Raw genomic sequence first — 8,079 nt, 5'->3', positions numbered from 1 at the left:
TGCTTTTGTCAAAAGTCTTTCAGATTTCACATTCTTTTTGTTTGTTTGTTTTAAAGATTTAGTTATTTATTCTATATACGTACACTGTAGCTGTCTTCAGACACACCAGAAGAGGGCATCAGATGTCATTACAGATGGTTGTGAGCCACCATGCGGTTGCTGGGATTTGAACTCAGGACCTCTGGAAGAGCAGTCGGTGCTCTTAACCTCTGAGCCATCTCTCCAGCCCTAGATTTCACATTCTTAAAAGGGGGCTAGAATGTGAGTATGTAGATTTTAGTAGATGGACATCCATCATTGAAAACTCTGAAATATGAAGTGCACCAAAATCTGAAACCTCTTAGTTGTTGACATAAATGTCAAATTTTGGAATATTTCGGATTTTCTGATAAGAGATGTCCAACTGGATTGGTGACCAATATCTAGCTCAACACATATTATATTAGTTGCTGTTCTGTTTGTGTGATAGAACGTCATGACCATGATCAAGGCAACTTATAGACCATGTGTGTATTTGGGCTTATGATTTTAACCAGATCAAAGGCTTCCATGGTGGGGGAGCATGGCACTGAGCGGCAGGCATGGGCGTGGTAGCTCTAGCAAGATGCTGAGCGCTCACACTCTTCACCAAAAGCAAGTAGCAGAAAGCAAACTAGAAGTAGGTGAGGTGTTTTACTCTCAAAGCTTGCTTCCAGTGACAGGCCTCCTCAACCTTCCCAAACAGTGCCACCAACTATGGGCCAAATGTTCAGCTGCCCAAGAACATGGGGCTACTTCTCATCTCATCACACATACCATCGAAAATAAGTTATCATGTGTTATTTTGCACTTTTTTCAAATTAATTTTACTTCATGTTCAGTAGCCACATGGAGATGGTGATTAACGTATTTAAAACAGTTTATCTGTGTGTGGTCTTGACTGTCTATGGTCAAAGCATTCCAGGAGCTAGAGAGATGGCTTGGCTGTTGCTTGTACTTGTTGCTCTTGCAAAGGTGCTGAATTCAATTCCTAGCACCCAAGTGGTGGCTCAAAACCATTCAGGAGTCTAGTTCCAAGGCACGCTTCTGGTCTAGCCTCTGCACACACCAGGCATGCAAGAGGAGCACATATAGACATGTGGGCAAAACACTCATATACTAAAATAAGTAGATCTAATAACATTTTAAATAAACTAAACCCACAGAGCAACAACAAAGGAGGATTGAAAATTCAAGGCTAGCCTGGGAAACAAAGCAAGAAACCATGCCTCAAACGGCAAAACAAGACAAAGGTGGCAGTGAACAAACAAGATATGGCTCAGAACACTGCAGCGTGGTGTAGCGTTCTCAGTGGTGGGTCAGGGCATTGATACGATCAGGAAAGCCACTTCAGCAGTAGCAGGGAATTCAATAAACAGGCTTCGCCATGCGGATTTTTAAGATCTTGAAGCTCTTCTAAGTTGAATGTCAACTTAGAACACAGATAAAATTACGGCTGTCTAGAAAGCAGTGAGGTATGAATTTTAAAAGCTTCGAAATATTATACTGCACAAATTTGGTCTGAAAACTTGATAGGTGTGCACTATGAAAAAAAGTATTGGCAACTGTGTTTGCGATCGTGGGCCTTGAAGAAAAAAGATAAATGCAGAAAGAGAAATCTGAAGGTATACCTTGAAGTTGACACCCCTTTCAAAACGTTCAGGGTGTGGAGAGCGAGGTAACAACAGAAGTCTAGGGAAAGATGAGCCAAGTATTCCTATTTGCCTGATTCTTGTCTCTAGTTCTAGCATCTTAAGAAGAGTGACAACTCTGTGTAAACCTGTCTAAGGGAAATGAGGAAGCTGCACAGAGACTGGTAGGAGAGAACATAGGTAAGGTTGGGATAAGATGATATGGGCAGGGTCCTGGCAGATAATGAAAGGCTGGGACATGGAAAAGGAGGAGAAGGAGGAGGAGGAGGAGGAGGAGGAGGAGGAGGAGGAGGAGGAGGAGGAGGAGGAAGAGGAAGAGGAGGAGGAGGAAAAGGAGGAGGAGGAGGAGGAGAAGGAGGGGGGAGGAGGAGGAGGAGGAGGAGGAGGAAGAGGAGAAAACAGCAAAACCAACCACCCAAACCCTGAAACGATTCCTGCAAGTGAAGGCCTGTGGGAAGAAGAACACACAGTTTCTCAACTTCAGGCTCTGTTCAGAGGCAGGAAATTTTCCACTATGGGGGACAGAGGTAGTTCATGTTATCTAAGCTCCTTTTACTTCTGTGAATCCATTTATTTGGTTCCAAATATTAAATAGAGAGGCAGTGTCAAGGGTTTAGTAGTTTGATGACCTGGGTGTTACACTCTGGGGCCAGATCTTGGCTCAACCTTTTGGATAAACCTCACCTTGAATTAGTCACTTGGACACTCTGGGTCAGTTTCCTCTCCCAAATAGAAATAGGACATCCTGTATCTAGTTCTGGCAATACTCTAAGGGTCTGTAACATATAAAACATATAAAACACACAAGCACATGCTTTTATTTCCATGAGATTAGCCACGGGGCCCCTTAACTCAGGCTTCTTGTTTTGTTTTGTTTTTTCCCCCTTCTCACTTTACTTCGGGTCCCATCTTTCCATTTCTGGCTGCTCAAGGCACTTTATTTTACTGGGACAGTGTGGGAAAGCCTAGGAAAAATGCAAGTCTCCAGTAACAAAATTGGGTCAATCGGCCAAGATTCAAAATCTGTAGAAACCGTTTTATATGTTTTTCATCCCATAACCACCATCTATGAAACGATTCAACCACAGGCAGGGTCCCTGAGAAATTTCAATTCCAGCGTTGCCACACAAGAAGATTGAACTCACTCGAGCGTTTAAACCTAAAACTGTGTGTCTACACAAGTTTTTTCCCCCATAGAATCACGTTTTAGAGGGTAGTCTGCCCCTCTCACATCTGAGATGAGACACTGACTTTCCATAAACTTTGACACAATTGCCCCCTGTAACTTTGTTTCATTCTGATACTCTCGGTCTTGTGAGTCCCTCTCTTCTGATAGTTTCAGTGAGTTGCTATCCAGAGAGCGAAGTTCTTGAGTCAACTTACTTGAACTCAAATACTAAGTCTATTACCGTGGGACTAGACCTGAGTTTATCTGAAAATGGAGGAAAATCCCTATCTCAGACGGCTGAAGGTTAATTGCCCTTAAGTACCTGGCCAATTCAATCTTGGCTCTGGGATCAGAAGGCAACGAAGCCAGCAGTTACCTGTCCAGCACTACCCTTGCAAAGGCCTTTGACCTCTGAGGCTCCATTGTCTCCCTGAACATTCAAAACTTAAAGCCCCGCTCAGGGTGTGTCAATAGCGAGTAAAAGTTATGCCCACAAACGCAGCTAAACCGTAGATGCTCACTGAGGCTTTCAATGGCCTCGTGGATGCGCTAGGGCACTGAAGTCTAGGGCTAGGCAACAGAGACACGCCTTTCCAGAGTTACAGTAGCCAATGCCGGCGCTGAGAGGCGTGTCTCCATCTATTCAGGGGGCGTGGCCTCCCGGGACGCTCCAGGGGGCGTGGCGCCTCTCCCCCCCCCGCTGCTTGGCCCAAAGCTCTCTTTCGCTGTGCGCACGCGTACTTCCCGAGAGGCGGAACGGCGGGCGGCGCGCACGCGGCGCTTCCCGGAAGACAGCGAATGGACCGCAAAGGGAGGGAGCAAAGTGCACCCGGGGGCGGGGCGCGAGGCGGAAGGGCTGAGGTCAGCTGACAGGGTCTCGTGACGGCCGGGGCGGCGGCCACGCACGCGCGTTGGTGTTCAGCGCTCGCAGCCTGGTGGAAGATGGCGGCGTCCAGAGCGAGCCTCTGAGAGGCAGAGGGAGGAGCGGAGGGGTGGGGGCCGCGGCGCAGGAACCCGCGGCGATAGGCCCCGGCGGGGAAAAGGAAAGCGAGAAGGGACGGGGCCGGCGGCGCCTCATCCCACTCAAGACGTGGAGCCGGCGGCAGGCGGAGCTCGGGCTGGAGCGCCTCCAGCCTCCTGCGAAGGTAAAGCCGCCTCCGGCTTTGGGTTTCTGCGATGGCCGCTTCCCACCTTCGGGGACTCAGGGGCTCCCGGCAGGGACCACAGGGCGGGCGGCGTTTAAGTTGCTGAGGCTCGAAGCTGCCAAAGCAGTGATCCTCCGCCCTGGGGTTCCTGCGCTCGGACCCTCCCCTCCGACTCTGAGTGACATTTGTCGGGGCACTGCCCTGGCAGCCCCACCCCTCTCTGCCTGGCTGTATTTTCTCCCATCACTATCCTTGTCCCCCACTTCTCTCCGCAACTCTCCCTGACTCGACTCCACACCTCCTTCCCCTGTGGGCTCCGCCCTCGGGATTCCCTCCTGGATGCCGGCGCCTCCGGTTTTCTTGGGTTAGCGGTCCTCCTTCCTCGGTTTTCTTAGGTTAGCATTCCTCCTTCCTTCCTCTAGGGTCCCGCGTAGACTTGCTTGATATTTTTCCCTTGTCTCAGTTTTGTTTCGTTTTCATGGGAAAGGAGGAGTCAGCTGCTCTTTTATTCCTCCAGGTCCTTTATCAAACATCAAGGTTTCCCCTCCAAGGCTTTTTCCTTCCTGCAAAGTACCCTGGCCTGTTCACTGTTGCCGGTACTGGGCTGTGATTTCACCTCTGAACGCGGCTTTTGATGTAGGTGAAGCGGCACTTGGACGCTCAATGAAGTGGGTGTTAAGAGTACAACTGCGTGCCTTTTCCCAAAAAAGCCCCCAATGGTCAGATGTTAAATTAGCCACTCTTATCTTGAAACCGGTTCCCTAATCCCTTGGTGGAAGGATGGTGTAAGTAAAATTCGCCCCCTAACAGAGATGAACTCCCAAAGGAGTGATTTCTCACTCCCACGATCAGCTTTTCCCTTTTATTCTACAGATTCTACAGTTTTTTTATTTCTAGTGTCTCATTGTTAATTTAGCTTACAGCATAAACCCCTTTAATTTTCCATATAAAATGTAAAACAATGTTTAAGTTGCAATATTGCAAATAGTGGCTCTGTGGTAAAATTACATTCAGGGACTGCCAGTTCTGGTTGAGGAAACACTGAGTTTACATTTTGTTTGAAAACAGGAAGTATAGCAAATTAAAGGAGAAAAGAGGAGTCAAAGTTAAGAAACAGGGATGTAAAGAGCTTAAAGCTAGAGTCCTGGGCCAATACCAGCATCAGTATTCCCCCGAGAAGCTATTCTTTTTTTCTAATATGGCAGTAGTAGTCTAAATCATACTAGCAAGCCTAACTGCAAACTAATCAAATCCCTAAGGTAAAAATTTACTAAACATGAATGTCTTCAGTAAGAAAGTTACGTACTGGTTGAAAGCATAAGTTATTTGGTTACCCAGGTAAATGGTAATAATTTGTTTTTCTTAAACTTAGAAGGTTAATAGTGGAAGCTAGTTCCAATAGATACTAGAGTAGAGTTGACATCAGAAGAGCATGTTAAACCTACATTGGCCCCCTTCCCCCAGCACCTGTAATTACACAGGTGAATTTGAGGGGTCTGTTTCAGACTTTTCTCTTGCTTCTCTGAAGAAAGTGTAAAGTTAGGCAGCTACTTAGCAGCCCAGTCTTGTTTGTTGCTAAGGCTTTGGTCTAATGTCTGGCAGGGGTTAAAGTGCAGGTTTTAGTTCATTATGTTTGTTTTAGTCTTAAAATACTATAATTTTTTTTGTACTTAAAATGTTGTTTGTATTTATTTGGTGTGTTTGAGTCCATGTGCTGTGTAGCATGTGTGAAGGTCAGAGGACAGCTTGCTGGAGTGCAGTGTGTCGTTGTGTGGAACCTGCAGATTGAATTCAGGTAGTGAGCTGTAATGGGTGTGTGTCCATCATGTGGGCCAGGAGGATTGAGCTCTGGTCGGTAGGCTCATCTGGAGGTCCTTTAAAACCTTCTCGTCTGCCTTTTTACATAAAATAATTGTTAACATGCTCTTTGCTATCCTGAAATCATTTATACCATTTAGCTTTGATTCTAAGACTAAAAGCTTTCATGACAGCATGGGGTGGGGTGGGGTGGGGTGGAAACAAAAACTAACAAACAAAAAACTAACCAAGTTGATCACTTCAGGGACAGTTTAGGACCGAGGACACAGAGAACCACTAGCTCGCTCAGACCTGAAGGAGGAGTTGGAGAGGGAGGGGTGAAAACCAGAGAAGAGCTTTTGAACAGTGCTTAAGAGTTCAGCTAGGGGGTTGGGGATTTAGCTCAGTGGTAGAGCGCTTACCTAGCAAGCGCAAAGCCCTGGGTTCAGTCCCCAGCTCCGGAAAAAAAGAAAGAAAAAAAAAAAAGAGTTCAGCTAGAACAGTTGGAAAATGGATGAAAGTGAGTGTGCCAGCTTAGAAGTTGTTTACACGAAACTTCACTAGGTACAGTCCTAGGAAAGACAGGAAAAAGCCTTGCTGAGAGTCTCTCATTCAGACCAGGTGGAGGGGAATATAATGCTCAGAACAGAGACTGTATCCCCCAAAGCACAAGGTCACAGGGAGCACAACAGAGGGTCAGACAGACATTCCTCTAGTTAAATCACCTCTCTCCACAGATACACATTATTTTGCCAAAGAATGAAGCCAGTGGTGCCCTGCTGTTACCTGTTGTAAGAACATTAGCCCAGCTCAACTCCCAACAAGGTTACTGTAACCTCGGCACTTGGCCTCACAAAGGAAAGGGATACTCATCTGATCACGAAATTACTCACCTTAGTTTCCACTACTCTATACATGTCCAGCTTTCAGTGAAATAAGAGGAAGATGAAAAGCTAAAAGGAAGAAAGACATTCCTAAGAGAGCAGTTATTGTAGCTACACTCAGATTGATGGAAGTAGATAACGTTATCCAACAGAGAATACTCAAATGCTGGATGTGATGAATAATTTCAAAAACATAGGCACTGAAGAAATGGAACTGAAGTGCTGGAAACAAAAGCATAGCCGTGAGGTGCAGCATTCAAAGACTTGGAAATGCGGATGGAGCGTTGGCTCAGTGGATAATAGAACTTGCTGCTGTTTTTAGAGACCTGAAATTAGTTCTCAGGACTCAGGCTAGGTTACCCACAACCTGTAAGCAGCTCCAAAGGGCTCAGCTCCCTCTTCTGGTCTCTGCCTACGTCTGCTGGCAAATACCACACACGGATATTTAAAACAGTAGAAATAAAATTCAAAAAGGGTTTGGGTAGCCAGGCCATGGAGATGCACACCTTTAATCTCCCCACCTTTATTAATGGTTAAAGCACTATTAGAACTCCAGTGCATAGTGTGTTTGTGTGTGTGTGTGTGTGTGTGTGTGTGTGTGTGTGTGTGGATATGCACACATATACTTGTTTACATACATACTTTTATGTTGTCTATAAGATATATACATACACAGATTTATAATGTTCAAGAACCCCTCTCTGGAAGTTAGATGTAAAATAAGAGGGAGAAAGATACACCATGAAACCAAAAGATAGCTGCATTTCTAGACAGAACCAACTATGGCACATTGTATTTAGTATTACAGACAAGTTCTCTGCAAAACTAGACCTAGTTGTACAACATAAAACTAAAATATTTGTAGAAAACGGGGAAAACAAGTACTGGAACTTTAGTATTTAGACAGGATACCAGAAATATTCATAAAAGGAAGAAATACAGTGTTGAACTTAGGCCTGATTCTGCCTCCCAGCCCTATGCTCCCAAAAATAAGACTCAGACTCAAAATATATTGACAAATACCTTAGCCATATAGCTAGGCCCTTCTCTGACATATATAACTTTAAATATCCCATTTATTCTACCTACAGTCTGCTGTGCTCAGTATCTTGTCACATCTTCCTGGGTGGATCTCCTGCCTGACTCTATCCCAGAGTCCTTTCTCTTTCTTCAATGTCCTACCTCTATTTCCTGCCTAATCCATAGAGCATAGGCTTTTTAATTGACAGGCGATGCATCCATACAGTACACAAGATGTTCTCTCTATAATACAAATTAGGGGGGGGGGTACAAACAGGCTGTATGTTAAGAAAATAACCACACCTCTAGTGGTATATAAAGTCAAGAGGCACTCCGTGTGCTTTCCCAAAAATCACTTTGCTATGTAAAATTGAATAAAAACTTTAATGAAAAAT

General features: G+C 45.3%; 1 protein-coding gene across 5 annotated transcripts in view; it reads left to right on the top strand.

Annotated features, from left to right (window-relative positions):
- Nucleotides 1–3,746: 3,746 nt before the first annotated feature.
- Nucleotides 3,747–8,079, top strand: part of Dnajc13 (DnaJ heat shock protein family (Hsp40) member C13) — a 109,532-nt gene continuing 105,199 nt past the window's right edge. For 4 of the 5 annotated variants that reach the window (XR_010053994.1, XM_063265807.1, XM_039081778.2 and 1 more), the window contains exon 1: nt 3,845–3,983. The gene's annotated coding sequence lies outside the window, so the exon portion shown is untranslated. Of the gene's footprint in view, nt 3,984–8,079 lie in introns of all 5 variants that reach the window. The other variant, NM_001108776.3, reaches the window with a different exon arrangement.

The sequence above is a fragment of the Rattus norvegicus genome, chromosome 8, assembly GCF_036323735.1.
Source record: "Rattus norvegicus strain BN/NHsdMcwi chromosome 8, GRCr8, whole genome shotgun sequence".
In the NCBI taxonomy this organism is placed as follows: Eukaryota; Metazoa; Chordata; class Mammalia; order Rodentia; family Muridae; genus Rattus; species Rattus norvegicus.
This window is presented reverse-complemented; position numbering and strand designations above follow the sequence as displayed.